Genomic DNA, 18316 nt, shown 5'->3' with positions numbered 1-18316 from the left:
TAAATGATACTTATTTTTTATTTTTTATTTCTTAACCAAATTAATTTTTAAATTTTAAATTTTTTTTTCTAAAAATCAAACCATACATAGCCTAAGAATCTTTTGATAAGTCATTTCTTACGTTGGTAACTTATTTAATTATTTGTTAATTTTATGACATTTCTACCATCTGAGGTCTATTTGGTAACTATTTCGTTTTCAGTTCTCAATTTATATTTACAAAATTTTTAAAAAATGTCATAAAAACCTATTTGATAATTTTTTTGGTTTATAAATAGTTGTCTCAGTTTGTAAATTTGAAAAAAAAAACATAAATTTAAAAAATGAGTTTACGTTGGTTTTTAAACAGAAATTTAAAAATTTTACTAACAAAATATTTTTTCAAATAATTTTTTTTTTCAATTAATTTTTTTTCCAACTAATACTAATCGAGAGACAATTGATAATGCTACTTTAAACCTTAGGTAAGGAATTGTAATTTCTAAAATGTGAGGGGGTGTTAATGTAATTTATCCAATGAAGGCAAATTGGTATTTAAAAAAATTAAATTACTGACGGAAAATCTGTAATAAAACTTTAAACCTCAAGAGAGAGATGTAATTTTCAAAAAGTAAAAAAAAAACTGTAATAAATATAAACCTTAGAGAGTGTCAGTGAAATTTACCCTTTATAGTATAATATAATATTATAATAATTATGTTGATGTTTATAGTATAATATAATATTACAATAATTATATTTATATTTATGTCATACGTACACATAAAATAATACACAACTGTGATTACGTCATCTCTTTTCTCATTAATACATTGTCATACTCCCACTTTATAAGACCAATACATAAATAAATAAATTATACTTTGTCCTTTAAATTTTTAATTTTTTTTTATATTTTAACTCTTAAATTTTCTTTTCTCACTTTGCTTCTGTTTAATTTTTTTTAATATGTTTAAGAATTGATTATTTTAGTTAATTTTTTTTGACTTTTTATTAAAAATATACACAAAAAATAAAAAAATAAAATAATAATTTATAATAATTTTTTAATTTTTTAATTATAAACCTAACTTTTCAAGTGAAGTCTCAAAACAAACTTTCATATAATTTTAACAACAATGATAGAGACCACTAATTTTGGAACTCTAAAAAGACCACTAATGACATGACACTCAATAAAAAAAAAAAAAATACAACACCAAGGTCAAAACATCAAATCATTCATGGTGGGACCCACTGCCACATCATTAGTGATGACACTAATTAATACTCTCACTCATTTTCCTAATTTTAAACCCCGTTTAGCAGTCGCATGGCGCCATGTGGATAACCAAGTAGCATAAAAATGAATAAGTTATATTTTGTTCTCTTAAGTTTCATAATTTTTTCATTTCATTCTTAAAATATTTTCTCTTTTCACTTTGGCTTTTAATGTTTGGAATGTTTCTCAATTTACTTCCAAAATAAAAAACTATCCAAGTCATGTTGCATAAAAATAAATTATATAAAAATTTGATTGAGTTTTCATAACTTATTTCATTTACTATTATATCCATGACTTATGAATCTATGGCCATGTTTATTTGGGCGGACTGGATTAGCATTCTCATGACTAATAGTCCTAGGATTACAAATTCGTTGGATTTTGTATCTTATCTTAACTAATAGTCAAGTTTAAAATAATTAGTCCGTACTTCAATTGTTGAACCAAACATCGGATTAATAATTTTATTGGACTATTAGTCCAATCCCAAGCTCATATCCACCCAAACAAACATGGCCTATAAGTCTTATCTCACATTAAAATATTACAAATGAAATATACCAATATTTGAAAATGTAATAAGATAATAGTATTGTCACATTTTAAGAATGACAAATTTGATAAAAATTTAATAAGACAATAGCACATACATTATAAGAATGATACATTTAACAAAAGTTAGAAGACAATAGTAAGCAAATGAAATATATTTATATTTAGAATCTCTTGAAATATGGTGAAAAGACCTCGCAGTATACATGTTTAAATTTAATAGTCTATTAAAAAATGAGTAATGGTAAGGCATTGTTTGGAGACTAGATGTTTTAGTTGAAAAGTTAAAGTCACTATAAATTGTCTCATTATTTTTTTTAAAATTTTTTTACATATTTTTTTATGAAAAATTTAAATATTATAAAAATAACCTATTTTTAAACGAGACCTAAGAATTCAAAGAAATCTACCAAATGTTTTATGAAATAAATGATCGTAAAACTCTTCGATATATATTTTTGGGTAATGGTAGGGATATCAAATTTTCTACTAAACAAATGATCAAATGTCTCACATGGGTGTGGGGTCTGCAATTTTATGGACCCCACACACTATAAACACCAACATCGTATGATCAACCCTTTAATATACATAAATATAAATGTAATCATTATAAAGAAAACATTAAATATGTGTAATTAGAAATTTACAATAGAGTGAGATTTGATTCGGCATTAAAGTTTCGTTTCAAAAGTGAGGTTGACTTTTTAAATTTTTGATTTATTGATTATTTTAGCTCTTACTAAAATGTTCGTTTGGATTGATTTTTTTAACTTTTGTGAGAGAAAAAGTAAAATTATTATGACAAAATGTAATATTTTAGAGTTGTTTGGGATGACTTAAATAAGTGCACTTTTTATCTTTTTACGAAAAGATGTGCAAAAAAATAGAGAGGTGATGTGATGAAAAAAAGATAAAAAGATAAAAAAATGAATTATTTTAATGTTGCCAAACTTGGCCTTATTAATTTTTTAATATATTTTATCTTTTTATAACTAATTTAGCTATAAAATCAAAAAAAAATTACATCCCAAATGACACCTAAATTCTATCTTTAAATTTTTATTTTTCATACTCCCTTGTTACGCTTAACTTTAAATATATTTAGAAACTCTAACTCCTTTCTCTTTAATGAACCCTAAATTTTTTTCTTTTTCTCTACTCTTAAGGAAAGAAACACTACAAGAAATAACACATTTGTCGATCAAAAAATTGGTCGCTAAAAGCTCATTTTTAGTCGATAAAAGTTATCAGCGACCAATTTTTTTTGTCGCTATTTTGGTCGCCAATTGAGGGTCGGCAAAAGTAATTCGCGACCAAAATTTTTGTTGGTCGAAAAAAGTTAGATTCGCCGACTAAATTTTTGGTCGCTAAATATATCATTACTGCGACTAATCTATTTTGTCAGTAAAACACTTTGGTCGCAAAAAGTGATATTTTCCCGACCAAATATATTGGTCGCCAATTGTCACATTCTACGACCAAACAAATTAGTCGCTAAAAGTCGAGAAATCGCCGACCAACAATTTAGTTGCCAAAAGGTAAGAAATTGCCGACCAATGATTTTAGTCACAAAAGTGTAGAATTTGCCGACCAATTTTTTAGTCGCCAAATCTCCTCCTTTTTTTTTCTTTTTTTTTAGAACAATCAATTTTTGTTTATAAACATTCAATCCAATATTAAATAAAATTCATTCAACTCAACCACAATTAAGGAACAATAACATTTGAAAAAGAAAAAAGCTTAGGAACAATAATTAACAAATTTCCTTTCTTAGAATTTCACAAAATCATCAAACAATAATTGAATTCCATTTAAAATAAAGATGAAAATATATAACTGTAGTGCAGCACAGAGCATATTCAAGTCAAATTGAATATAGTAAGCATGTCTTCTCAAAAGTTATATCCTCTTTGAAGTCCAACATGACACAAAACTTGAAGCCTTTCACATTCTTTAATGATTTAACATATCAACTTGCTTGGCAGCTGATCCAAACTAACATATCAACTTTATGGATAATTAACCCTCCACCCTTGCATGGCCAAATGAAATCGGCACTTGGAAGCATTTCAGCTCTCACAAACTGAGCAGCAGCAGCAGTTGCATTTGGGCCAGCACCAGAACCTGGCAGAGATCTCTCATAGACCTTGAAAGATTGATGACAAAAAGAACAAAGATCAAATTTTTGCATCACCAATTGTCCCAAAAGCATAAGTTTTAGAAAATAGGCGGAATTTTTATTATATCAGACTAGTGAGTGTTTGTACATTAGAAAAACTTAAGAGAGGAATTTTATTTTCATTAAAAACAATAATAAATAAATAAATAAATTTGAAAGGCACCAACCTCTAGGAAGAACATGGCAGATTACTTCATTAACTAAACTGTAACACATAGGAAGAACATAACATATTTACTTAATCTATATCAGACTATGCAGTGAACATAAAAAAGTACCTACGTGCAGAATGACTTTGGGAAAAAGTTATATTTTACTAGAGACGGATATCCTCCTGAAGCAGGTAAAATCAAACAAATAGTTAGCAAATCCAACCTCTAGTAGTCACAAAACAAATGGCCAGATTACTGGCTCATTGATGGAGTCAACATTACCAGATGCAATTGTTGCTTCATGAACCACTTCATCAATTTCATCAGTAGTCACACTAGGTTAAATAACACGAGCAGCTACATCCAGAACCTCCCTTGAAATCTGAAGGGAACATATTTGAAAACAACAAATTTCAGGATTTATATTAAAGAATGGGTTATGAGAACAATGCAAAGTATCTACAACATAAATTTGTTGTTCTTTTTAATTTTTTTGTTGTATTATTTTTTTGGACAAGTAACATTGTAAAAGACAAAAAAACATGTGAGGCGGAAAAACTTGTATACTCAATCGGCTAAAGCCCAAAATCTACACATCCATAGGCATGTGCAGATCACCTAAAACTAGACAAAAGAAGAGTCTGAGAATGGAACAGTATCACTCTCCTATGTAGAACAACATGACCACTCATGGGACCCTGAACATGGAACAAATCAAATTCCACAAATTCCTGCCCACCAAACAGTGAAGAAGGAGATGATTAACAATTTCCCGTGCCTACTTACACATGCAACACTACTCAATCAATATTCTGTGCCTCATCCTACAGTTATCAACTTCCAAACTAGCCTCAAGAGTTATAGTCCAAGCAAAAAAAACAACCTTAGGAGGGGCCCTACTTTACAAATACCTCCCCAGAACCACTAAAACCACCCAAATTTGGGTAGAAGGAATGATCAGAAAACATTACATTCTTAGAAACTCCCAAAACCAAAACTCTGACCACCCTACTAAATCTGTGTTATAAAGCATGCTAAAGAAAGTCTTCATAAACTGGATTTTCTAGTCTTCTAATGCTGTCCGGAACTGCGATTTACACACCAAGTCACGGGGTAAATTGTCATCAACCCCAAATGTTTTAAATCAATAATTTTATGTCCTCTGATTTGCCCCATTAGAAAATTTTGAATCTTCCACCACCTATTATTTCCCTTCTAGAGGTTTACCAACAAGCATTGTCCATTCCAAGAGAAGAGCTAAGATGGATGCAGTGAGCATAGTGCTATCCATACATGCACTAGTCCATGCTACTATCTGTTAGTATATCATACTTGCAGTACAAAGAGGTAAAAGACTCAGCCACTTGGCCTTGTGCTGACAAATTCACGATTAAGCTTTTCAGAGTATGCCACAATTATGCTCAATAACTCATGAGCATTGCCAATCTGAACATGGCAATCTCAGTGTTACAAGAAAACATTAATAAATACCCTTGGAATTTATGCCTAGCAATTTAAAACGATCCCCAATATTTTCTTTAAAAATTTCTTGAAGGTAGAAACAAAGCACGTTTCTCACCTACGATAAGTTCTTTTCCATTAGACGATAATGCCATAGTTGAGATGAGAACTGCAAAAACAGCTCCTAATTTCCTCACTCCATGGTTTTCCAAAAATAAAAAGATGAAACTGTTCACGACAATAAAACAAAACAAAGCCAGTCAGCAGAGCACAATTTTCATTTTTGTGAAGCAATAGCTTAAATTCAGAATCAGTAGCAGTAAATTATTAGAAAAAAGGCAAACATTTAATGAGATCCAATGTAATAAGGCCAAGAAACAAGAAAGCACATTTCAATTAACTGACAAATTAACAGTGTCTTAAAAGATTTAAATTCAAGAAAAAAAATAGCAAATGAGACATTTTGAGCATAAAAAATAATATAGACAACCCAATAACTACTATATGATGTGAAATTAACAACAACAGAACAGGGCAACAATTATTATTAGTATAAATCAAACAATTTTGGTGTCAATTTGCTATTCTGGTATCTAAAAAAGAAATTTTCAATTTCAATTGCTTAAAGTGAAGAGCTATTTGTTCTTTCAGGCTCTAAACAATAAACAGATCAATAATCACAATTCAAATCCTAAAAAACAATTAAAAAAACCAAATTAATTTTCCCAATCTTTTCTCAGTAACCAATCACCAGAAAACAAATTCCTCGAAAACTAACCAGTCAGAAGTGGTTATAACAATACCAGCCCAGATAGGAAAAAACCCGTTGCTGAGAATCTTGATAGCAATTGCACTCACAATCACCTCCTGAATATTAGCCCCAATCAAAGCAAGCTCCGCCAAGAACCACAACAACAACCCAACCCAATATGGATACTCTTCCTTATACGGTTCCGTCAAGTGCCTCCCCGTGGCGATAGCGATCCTCGCCGAAAATGGCTGGATCAACAAACCCATCCTGGTGGCCCACATCAACAACCATAGCAGCGAATACCCGGCAATCGCTCCCTCTGTATGAGAGAAAGACACAGGGCGATGGAGATTTGCGGCGGTGGCGATGTGCGACGGACGTGAGCAACGGCGGTGAGGGACTTCGATGAGCTAGAGAGAGTGGGCACCGATTGAGAGAAAGAACATAGAGAGAGGGAGAGGGCAGACCAACATAGAGAGACACAAAGAGCGAGCCAGAGACAAGGGAGATTAGGGTTTTTTTTTAATTTTTTTTCTCTATTTTCCTGGTACAAAATGACGTCGTTTTAAAATTGGTGACCAAATTTTTTTGTCGCAAAAAAATTTCAATTCCCACCTCCACATTTCAAATTTCCTTCCCAAACTTTTGCCGACGAAAAGACCATATTAGTCGTAGAAAAGATACCTTCGCTGACAAACTTTTTTAGTTGCCAAATCTCAATCAACGGCGACTAAAATATAAGTTGCTAAAAGTATTAATTTGGCGACTAATTTTTTTTTGTTGCTGAAAATAAGTTTTTGGTCGCCAAAGAAAAAAAAAATTATTTTTCATTCGGCAACTAAATTGTTTTAGTAGCCAAAACTCAATATACGGCAACTAAAATATTTTTGGTCGGGAAAAATAAGTTTTTGGCGACTAAAATTTTGGTCCCCAATTCCACAACCAACTTATTTTTGATCTTCTGCCACCAAATTTGTAATTAGTCGCCAAAAGCATACCACTTTTTGCGACCAACTCATTTTTCAGTCGCCAAAATATAACCTTCTGCGACCAATAATATTTGGTCGCCAAAAATAATGATCATTCGCAACTAATTAATATTTGGTCGCCAAAAAGTAACTTTTAGCTACCAACTTTTATATTGATCGCGAAAAGTGATCGCTAAAAGTGCAAATTCTTGTAATGAGAGGGTGGTATTCCTAATCTTTTTCGCCTCTTCGTTTCTTCTTATGCTGTTTCTTCCATATCTTTTATTTTTCTTATTCATCAACATGTGCTAGCTACCACTGCTTCTCCTATCTAAATCATCAAAGTTTTCAAATCTAAACTCAGATTTAGGCGATCATTTCATATTCAAAATATTTTATTTTCTAATATAGAGGCAGAGATTAACATTCCACAATTATCAATTGTGGCGATGAATGGATCACGAAAGTGATTGGTAATATTTGTTTGGTGGTGACTATTTTGATTTTTTATTTTGATATATTTTTTGTGTTTCATAATGTTTCCCTGTGTAGAGGTTTCATCCTTTCATAAAGGTTTTTTTCTTCTTCTGTAGAGATTTATTTTTCTCCCTATATGAACACTTGCATCTTTCCTACGTAGGGATTCTCTTTATATCTTTTGGGACCTAATTTATACTTGGGAAAATTACTACTCATGAGGAGTTTTGAAAAATTATTACACATTAGTGAAAAAGTTTTATGATTTTAATTATTAATACTTATAAAGTTTATCATTTTTTTTTGTAAATTTTATTCCAACACACCGCTAGTATGTAATTTCTTATATATACTTTGATGTACTTTATTAGATGACTTATTGTCATATGTGGAATGTATCAAGTCTTGTACTTTTCAAAAAAAAAAAAACTATTAAATATATTTTAAATTGAGTACATTGTTAAAAAGTTTTAAGCTAAGGAGAGTACAAGGCATTAGATTTGGATGTTTTTTTATTAGTGAGATGTCCACCTTTTGTGAAATTGTTTGGTAAGAAATCATTTTGTTAGTTTTGAAGAATATTTTGTTTTCAATTTTATCCTTTAATTTATCTATTAACTTTGTTTTTATTTTTTAATTTTCCTTGACTATCAATACAAATTTTTTTTCGTATTTGTTCAAAAAATTTCCGTATTTATTCAACGTGAGGGTGTCGAAGAGGGAATGGGCGTTGACGATGATGAGGCTGGAGAGAGAGAATGTGAGAAGGCGAAAAGTGAGGAGGTCGACGATGAGGACGCGGGAAGTGATGAAGAAGGCCGCGTTGGAGGAGTAGAGGGAGAGGCGGTGGATGATAAATTGCTTCCATCGCCGATGGCAATGGTAGCGGAGAAGAAGAAGATGGTCACAGATCTAAGATCAGCGATGGTCATAAATGATAGAGGATCGCCGACGTCAACTAGGCATCACAAATGCAACGTAGATCTTAAATTAGAGACGACGCAAAGAGATAGTGGCCAAGGCCGTCGGCGGTAGTAGTCTGTTGGTAGTGGCTTGGTTAGAGAGAGAGAGAAAGAGAGGGTTTGGTTTAGGAAGAGAGAGAAAAATAAAGAGAGAAAGTAGGTTTGTTTTGATCTGTGAAGTGAGTTTGTTTTCAACAGAAGGCAAATAAAGTCTAGGACTAGGATGGGTAGTTTGGTCATCTTGTAAAATTATGTCCTGATGAACGGAATAGTTTTGCATGTGGATCTTTGGGCAAAACAAATTCAGATATGGACTTTTGGCCTAAGCAATGTTTTAAATTTTGTATGATTTAAAATTTTTATGTGATTTAATTAGGAGAATATTGGTGTTGTTTTGTACAGGTTATCCAAACTATTTATATATATATATATATTTGGAAGTTTGTGCCAGACTTTTTTTTGGTATAATTTCTGCTTATAATTTATAAGCTGAAAATAATTTAAATAAGTTGATTATTTAAAAGTTAGAAGAAATGATTCTTTTAACTTTTATTTTCTAATTATGAATTTTTAACTTACAATAAACTACAACAACCAAGCTCAAAAAATTTTGGAGAAGAGAGGATTTGTGCTAATTTATAGGTCATTTGGGTTGAATTTTTCACTGATTTAAAAAAATTAATTCTGTTTGGTTTGGAGTTTTCAAAAATAATTTTTTAAGTTTTTAATTCATATTTTTAGTGATTTTTAAAAATATTTTAATCCATTGTTTTTACTTTGTAGACGTACTTAATCTTAATACACTTAAAAATTATAAATTTTATACAAAAATCTTTAAAAAAAATCATTAAATACAACAAAATACGAAAATATATTGAATTTTTTTGTATTTAGTGAAATTTAAAAAAAAATTACAAATATTATACTTTTTAAATGTGTTAGATTAGGTGTATGTAAAAGAAAAAATATATAAAATATTATAGAAAAATAAAATTTTAATTTTCAGAAAAAATAGTAAACCAAACAATTTATTTTTTTTAAATTTAAAAAAGTTAGTAAATTTGAAAGTGACTCTTATTTTTAAAATTAATGACAAACAGACTTTTAATTTTTTTAATTTATTTAATCAAATAAGTCAAAAAGCGAATTGAGGCACCCTCACCCCATAACAACGAGTCCTGATCCCCTCCTTGAGCGCCCTCCTTTATTCCCTCCCTACAGGAGCTTTCGGGTCCACTTTGAGGCTCAATTTTGATAATCTGAACCGTTCATATTTTTAGATTTATTCAGTATATTATACCTGTAAAAAATCAAGTTGATCGGATATCAGAAAGTAGGCGTTCAGAAAATTGGGACTACAAACTATTTTTTAATAAACAGTTTTCCGAACACATACTTTATAATATTTGACTAACTTGATTTTTTATAGGTATGATATATTGAATAAATCTAAAAATATGAACGGTTCAGATTATCAAAATTAAATCTCAAAATGGGCCCGAAGACCCTGCAAGGAGAGAATGAAGGACCGAAATGAAGGGGAGGATCCCAATTCCATAACAACCCCGTGATTGCAGTGTTATATGGCCAAATTGACTTGTCAAAGGAAAGGGACGGTTGATTACAAGTCAAAAAGTAGTTTAACAATTTTGGGATATTGCTCCAAGTACGGCTGGGCAAATATTAATTCACCTGCTTAATTCATATAATCTGACATAATTTGATTTTAAATGGGCGATTTTTAAAGTAATGAGTGAACGGATGTAGATCTAGTAATTTTACAAAGGTCTTGGATGGTACTCTGCTGGTTAGTTTAATTGGACGGTTTAATGGGGCATTTTAGGTCCGTTTTGAAAATCTAAATTATTTAATGTGTAAAATTCATCGACTATTTTATTTTTATAAAAAATTATGTTGATCGAATATCAATAGCTATTTAATCAAATCATATTTGTGTAAACAATTTATTTTTAAAATTATAATTATCGTTGACACAAATTTAATCTGATCAAATGATTATCAATATTCAATCAATGTGATTTTTTGTAAGGACAAAGTACTCGACATGCTTTAATGGTTCAGATCATAGATGCGGGCTCCGTAATAGGCCTAATAGCACGCTCCAGTCATATTTCAAGCTAGAAACATGCCACTGCGAGTCAAGTCTTAATCAGGTGACGGATATACAAGTTTCAATTTGAAAAACTTGACTTGACTACATGGAATTAAGAATTTTTCGTAAATATTGATATATTACTGTCCGGGGAGCAAATATTCCGGCAAGCCCGTACTCCTTTCTTCCGAGCTCCGTCGATGTCCGATCACCTGCGAGCAAGTAACGGTGAGCTACCCGGCGGTGTGTGGCCGGAAAAACCCTCCGACGATCAAGTTAGCACACACCTTAGGATGGATAGAGAGAAGGGAGAGAGTGTTTGAGTGTAAGAATCCCTTACAGAGATGTTCGTGTGCCCCGTATGGGGGGCGCAGACATGCTTATATACCCTCTGTGGCCCATATCTACTCCCAGTCGTCTCCCGACACGTGGCTCCGCTTATCCCATCTGTCAGCATAGACCTTGCTGAACATCGCCTAATCTCAACTGCCCGCCATCACAGCTGGAGCCCGGCAGCCGAACTGCTGTCACGACCCAAACCCGGCCCTATGGGTTTAGCACCGTAACCGGCCAGTAATCCGAGATTACCGAAGGCCTGCTGAACAGCAATACAGTAAAACAGAGTACAGGGCCTGGCGGAAGCCAAAACAGTAATTAAACAATGTCCAATGAGCTGCGACGGTCTGCATGCCAAAAAGATTTTTCATGCATTCATACATACACAAACAGTACAGTCTATACAGAATTTACAGTCACACAGTACCGGGACCTAATCCCTTGATAACAGTACGGTAAACATTCAGTCTATACAGAACAGTTAGACAGTATGAAGACAGGCGGGGGAAAACAAACAAAACACCCCCAAGCCATAGCATGACAACTCGGAACCTCGCAGTGAGGCACAAAGGCTGGCTTGAAAAAACTGGAGTTACCCTGACGCTCCTAGCTCCGATCTGGTGCCTGTACACCTACATATATATATGAGCAGTGAGCTAAAGCCCAGTGAACAACATAAAGCGTAAAGGGGTTTAGAATGAATGTCCTTACAGTAATGAAAACAGTTCAATTCAATCAGTATTTCAGTTGTTCAGTACAGTAAACAGTCATATGTGGTACATCCATTAGCATAACAGTGACAGTAGGTCTTAAAAGACCGAACAGTAATGATGGCCATCAGTCAGTAAACAGTAGTGGTTCCACGAGAGAACCGACAGAGATCTCTGTAACAGTAACAGTAACAGTAAACAGTAGGTACTAAGGATGCCACAGTACAGTTCAGAAATAAAGGACATACATTCATTCAGTAATACCAGTTCAGTAAACAGTTCAGTTCAGTATTCAAAAGATATCAGTTGAACATATCTTTACACAATTGTTACTCACAGAGTTTGGGCTACAGTATGCTAGAGCGTGCCTCCCCAGTCACCAACCCTACACAGTTAACAGATTGAACACACACTAAGCTACCCAATTGGGAACGGTAATAACTTAATTCCTAATGCCTCGGTGTGTTCTACATCTATATCCTCAACAAGATGCCTTAAACTAGGCCTAAGAATGCCTAGAATGGGATGAGGATGCAAAGATGTACATTAAAAGCATTTTCAGAAAAATAGGGTCCCGCTCGAGCGCATGTTTCCCCGCTCGAGCGGTCACGCAACAAAGGTACACGCTCGAGCGTAAACTTACCCGCTCGAGCGTACTGTAAAAGTACTGGATGGGTGAAATCTCCGCTCGACGCCCGCTCGAGCTTGAGACAAGACTCCGCTCGAGCGCCCAATACTCCGCTCGAGCGGACTGTAAAACAGTGCAGAGAGATGCTGGATGCTCGGATTCCACGCTCCAGCGGCATTTCCCCCGCTCGAGCGGAAGTGCGAAATCTGGAAAACCCAGATTGCACCTCCAAGCTCAAAACCAAGTTCAAAAGCATCAAAACTCGACCTCTTGGGCTAAATTTCCAGAAAACACATGTAAACTCATAGTTAAACATGGTTCAAAACTCAATTTGAAAAATCAAAGACCAAGGGTGTTTTATTCAAACCCAATTTCAAATCAATTTCAGGAACAATATGAACATGCAACATGCATGATCTCAAATCATTTTCAAAGCTTTAATGCTGTTTCAAAAGAGCTCAAACCTTCAAAAACAAGATGAACTCATGGAGTATGACCAAAAGATGGACATGCATGTGAGGAAACATGGACTACAACCTCAAAACTTCAATATATGTACATGCATGCAACAATTAAGTTTCAATTCAACAACAATGAACCAATTCATGACTTAGTTCTACAATGAAGCATGAATCATGCAAGAATAACTCAAAGACACCATTAAGATGATGAATGATCTACCTTAGGTGTAGAATTAGAAGTGAGGGAGCTCAAATAGGCAGATACACTTCAATTTCAAGCAATTCTTCAAGTTGACTAAGCCAAACCCCCAAGAACAATTCTATTCTCTCCCTCTCTCCCTCAAGGTCGGCAAGAACAAGAAGAAGGCTGAGGAAAATGTTTTTGGCTCAAGTATAGTGAGCTCAAGGTGTAGAGGTAGTGGCCCACTCAAGGGCAAAACGGTAATTAAGTCCAACTCTTAAATTAGCTTATTTAATCTAATGTAAGCATACCTAATCAGTTTTCGGATAATTATACCATAAAATCTCATTAATTATGACGATCATAAAAACATCAATCAATTTCAGGTTCGGCCGTTGATAAGGCCTTCAATTAGCAGTTTAAACACTAAAATACGAACAGATCAAACAAACAGTCAACAGATAAAATGCAATTCAAACAGATGTACTCATTCAATCCAGTTCCAGTTTTCAGTCAGTCAGTTCAGTACTTTAATCAATTCAATTATCGATCATAATCAATTCAGTTTAACGGTAATCGATGGTTATCGGTAATCAATCAGTCTTTAATCGGTAAACAGTATGAGGGTTGTTACAGTCTCCCCTCCTTATAAAGAGTTTAGTCCTCTAAACTCGAGTTACCTTCATTCTGGATGAAAACAGGATTCAGTGGAAACAGTTCAGGATATCTTTTGGCCATGTCATCTTCCCTTTCCCAAGTGGCATACACGCCACCGTGGTTCTGCCAGTCAACTTTTACTAGCGGGATCTCTTTGTTTCTCAGTTTCTTGATCCGTCGGTTTACAATCTGTATAGGCCGTTCCTCGTAAGTGTAGTCATCACTCAACACTATCCGAGTAGGCTCAATCACATGGAAGGGATCCCGGAGGTAGTCACTCAACATGGAAATGTGGAAGACGTTATGCATATGCTCCATTTCAGGAGGGAGCGCAACTTGATACGCCACCGGATTAATTTTCTCAATAATCTCATACGGTCCGACGTATCTTGGTGCTAACTTGCCTTTGACTCCAAAACGAGTCTGGCCTTTCATTGGTGTCACTTTCACAAACACGTGATCACCCACTTCATACTCTCTGTCTCGTCTTCTAACATCTGCATAGTTTTTCTGTCTACTCTGTGCAGTTTTCAGTCTCTGTTGTATCAGTTTCACTTTTTCAGTTGTTTCATACACAATCTCGGGCCCAAGCAAAGGCCCATCTCCGACTTCTGCCCAGCAAATCGGAGATCTACATTTTCTGCCATACAATGCCTCGAAAGGCGCCATACCAATACTCGAATGGTAGCTATTGTTGTAGGCGAATTCAACTAATGACAGATGACTTTCCCAGTCTCCCTGAAAATCAAGGACACACATTCTCAGTAAATCCTCCAGAGTTTGGATGGTCCTTTCTGATTGGCCATCTGTCTGAGGATGATAGGCACTACTCAGTCTCAGTTCAGTACCCAGTGCAGTTTGTAGGCTTTGCCAAAACCTCGATGTAAACTTCGAATCCCTGTCAGAAACAATAGACACAGGCACTCCATGTAGTCTAACAATTTCATCAATATAGATAACAGCCAATTTGTCCGCATTATAAATCGTCTTGACAGGTAAGAAGTGAGCAGATTTGGTTAGTCTATCAACAATAACCCAAATTGAATCCATACCTTTTCTGGAGCGAGGTAATCCCACAATAAAATCCATGGTGATATGCTCCCATTTCCACTCTGGTATGGATAAGGGCTGCAATAAGCCTGCGGGTCGTTGATGTTCAGCTTTGACCTGTTGGCAACGAAGACATTTGGACACAAAGTCAGCAATTTCTTTCTTCATTCCCGGCCACCAGAAATTCTGTTTCAGATCTTGGTACATTTTCGTATTCCCCGGATGGATAGACAATTTCGAATTGTGGCCTTCTTGCAGAACTCTTCTTTTCAGTTCAGTATCATTTGGTACACACAGTCTTTCTTGAAATTTCAGTACATTATTCTCAAATTTGAATCCCGGTCTCGGTTTAGATTCTCTTTCTTCGATGATCTTTTTCAAGAAGTCATCCAGTTGCTGTTTCTCTTTAATCTCCCCAATCAGCGCCGGTTGAGCAGAAATAGCAGCTAAGATTCCACCTTGTTCTCGTAAAACAATTTCGATTTCAGATTTTTCAAGGTCACAAAGCAACTCTTTCTGTCCTGTAAGCAAACAGGCTAAGTTTCCAATCGATTTCCGGCTCAATGCATCGGCAACGGTATTGGCTTTTCCCGGATGGTACAATATTTGTAGGTCATAATCTTTAATCAGTTCTAGCCATCTCCGCTGTCTCATGTTCAGTTCTTTCTGTGTGAAGAAATATTTTAAACTCTTGTGGTCGGTGTATACTTCACATGTCACCCCGTACAGATAGTGACGCCAGATTTTCAGTGCAAATACTACTGCAGCAAGTTCCAGATCATGGGTCGGGTAGTTCTTTTCATGCGGTCTCAGTTGACGGGAAGCATAAGCAATAACTTTCCCATTCTGCATTAACACACACCCCAAACCCTTATGAGAAGCATCACTAAATACAGTGTAACCATCCGTACCCGAAGGTAGAGTCAAAACCGGTGCAGTCACAAGTCGAGTTTTCAACTCTTGGAATGCTGATTCCCTTTGGTCAGTCCAGTCAAATGATGTCCCCTTCTGAGTTAACTGAGTCAGTGGTAGGGCAATTTTGGCGAAATCTTTGACAAATCTTCTGTAATATCCAGCCAATCCCAAAAACTTCGGACTTCAGTCACATTTGTTGGTCTAGGCCAGTTCACTACAGCTTCAATTTTCTGCGGATCAACAGAAATCCCATTTTTGCTAACAACATGCCCCAAAAACATAACATGGTCAAGCCAAAATTCACATTTAGACAGTTTAGCATACAGTTTTTGTTCTCTTAAGGTTTGTAGGGCAAGTCTCAGATGATGTTCATGTTCTTCTATACTCTTGGAGTAAATCAATATGTCATCAATAAATACGACAATAAAATTGTCAAGGTATGGTTTAAAAATTCGGTTCATAAGGTCCATAAATGCAGCAGGGGCATTCGTGACGCCGAATGGCATAACTAAAAATTCATAATGGCCATACCTCGTTCTGAAAGCAGTTTTATCAATGTCTTCCGGTTTAACCTTCAGTTGATGATACCCCGATCTGAGATCAATTTTAGAAAACACTTGTGCACCCTGTAACTGATCAAATAAATCATCAATGCGCGGCAATGGGTATTTATTTTTCACAGTTACCTTGTTCAATTCACGGTAATAAATGCACAGTCTTAGCGAGCCATCTTTCTTCTTTACAAACAAAACAGGAGCGCCCCATGGCGAAGTGCTAGGCCTGATAAACTTCTTATCCAGCAGTTCCTGCAGTTGCACTTTCAGTTCTTTCAGTTCAGTTGGGGCCATTCTGTAAGGAGCTTTCGATATCGGCTGCGTACCCGGAATCACATCAATGGTAAATTCAATGTCCCTGTCAATTAAATCCCTTGGCAGATCATCTGGAAATACATCTGGGAATTCCCTGACTATAGGAATACAGTTCACGTTAGCATTATCATCAGTAGGTACAGTCTGTACAGAACACAGATATCCTTTGCACCCCTTTCTAACTAATTTAACAGCTTTCACAGATGAAATCAGATACGGAGGAGGTACTACTCCACTCCCATTAAACACAAATTCAGGCAAACCAGGTGGACGGAAAACAACTTGCTTGGTCACACAGTCAATAGTGGCATGATATTTTTGTAACCAATCCATCCCCAATATTATGTCAAAATGATCAATGTTCAATGGCAGTAAATCAATAAACAGATGCATATCCCCAACAATGATTTCACATGCGGGGTACATATAAGCACATGTCATGGACCCTCCTACAGGTGATGATACGGCTAGCAGATAGTTCATGGGTTCTAAGGGTCTATTCAATTTCCGCGAGAAAGCATGCGATACATAAGAATGCGTAGACCCCGAATCAATTAATACATATGCATTTTGTGCACAAATAGAGAGGATACCTGACACAACGGTTTCAGTATTTTGCACGTCTCCCGGTACTAGGGCGAACACTCGGCCCTGCCTCATGGGCTCCTTCCCGGTAGCTTTGGGGTTAGGCTTTGGTGCTACAGTTGATGCTGCTGCGCTTGGTGCAGCTTTACTACTGGCTTGTGGAGCAGAGGGGCAGTCTTTAACCATGTGGCCCACCTTGCCACACCTGTAACAGGCTCCAGATATTCTGTAGCAGACCCCCTTGTGCTTCTTGCCACACTCAGGACAGGGTGGTATGAACCCACTCCCTTGGCTGGGGCTAGTCGTCGACCCCGTGTTCTGTTTCTTGTTGGCCGGGTTGTGCTTGCCTTTCTTGAATTTGAAACCCTGCCTTTTACCATGCCATTCAGTTGTTGGTGTTTCAGATTGTTCACTGCTGCAATGTTCGACTCGGCCATCAATGCCCGGTCGAGAACACCCACAAAAGTCGGTAGTTTCAAAACATTTATCCGGTCAAGTATTGCCACATTAAGGCCACCTTCAAATTTTCTGGCCTTCTTATATTCAGTATCCACCATGTGCGGTGCATAACGGGCAAGTTCAGTAAATTTGGTTTCATACTCTACAACGGACATTGTGCCCTGCTTCAGCTGTTCGAATTCAGTCACTTTTCTATCCCTGACACACTGAGGGAAGTACTTTTCAAAGAAGGACTCCTTGAACTGAGCCCAAGTCATAACAGTGCTTGTATCGCGGATCAACATCCACCACCTTCTAGCTTCTTCTTGTAGGGTGAAGGTAGCAAGCAATACTTTGTTCGTTTCTGAGCACGGAAACACTTCAAATAATTTTTCTGTTTCCAGAACCCAAGCTTCAGCTTTTAACGGTTCAAGGCCTCCCTGAAAGGATGGCGGTTTCATTTTGCTGAACTTCTGGGTCAGAGCAATTATATCCCCATCATTCACATTCACATTAGGTTCCGGCTGTACCGGAGGAGGAGGAGGCTGTTGGTTCTGTTGTTCAAGTCTAGCAGTTATCAGTTCCATCATTCTTTCCATTCTTT

The sequence above is a fragment of the Camellia sinensis genome, chromosome 14 (genome assembly GCF_055761805.1).
Source record: "Camellia sinensis isolate YWXY chromosome 14, ASM5576180v1, whole genome shotgun sequence".
Lineage (NCBI taxonomy): Eukaryota > Viridiplantae > Streptophyta > Magnoliopsida > Ericales > Theaceae > Camellia > Camellia sinensis.
Note: the sequence above shows the minus strand (reverse complement) of the source record.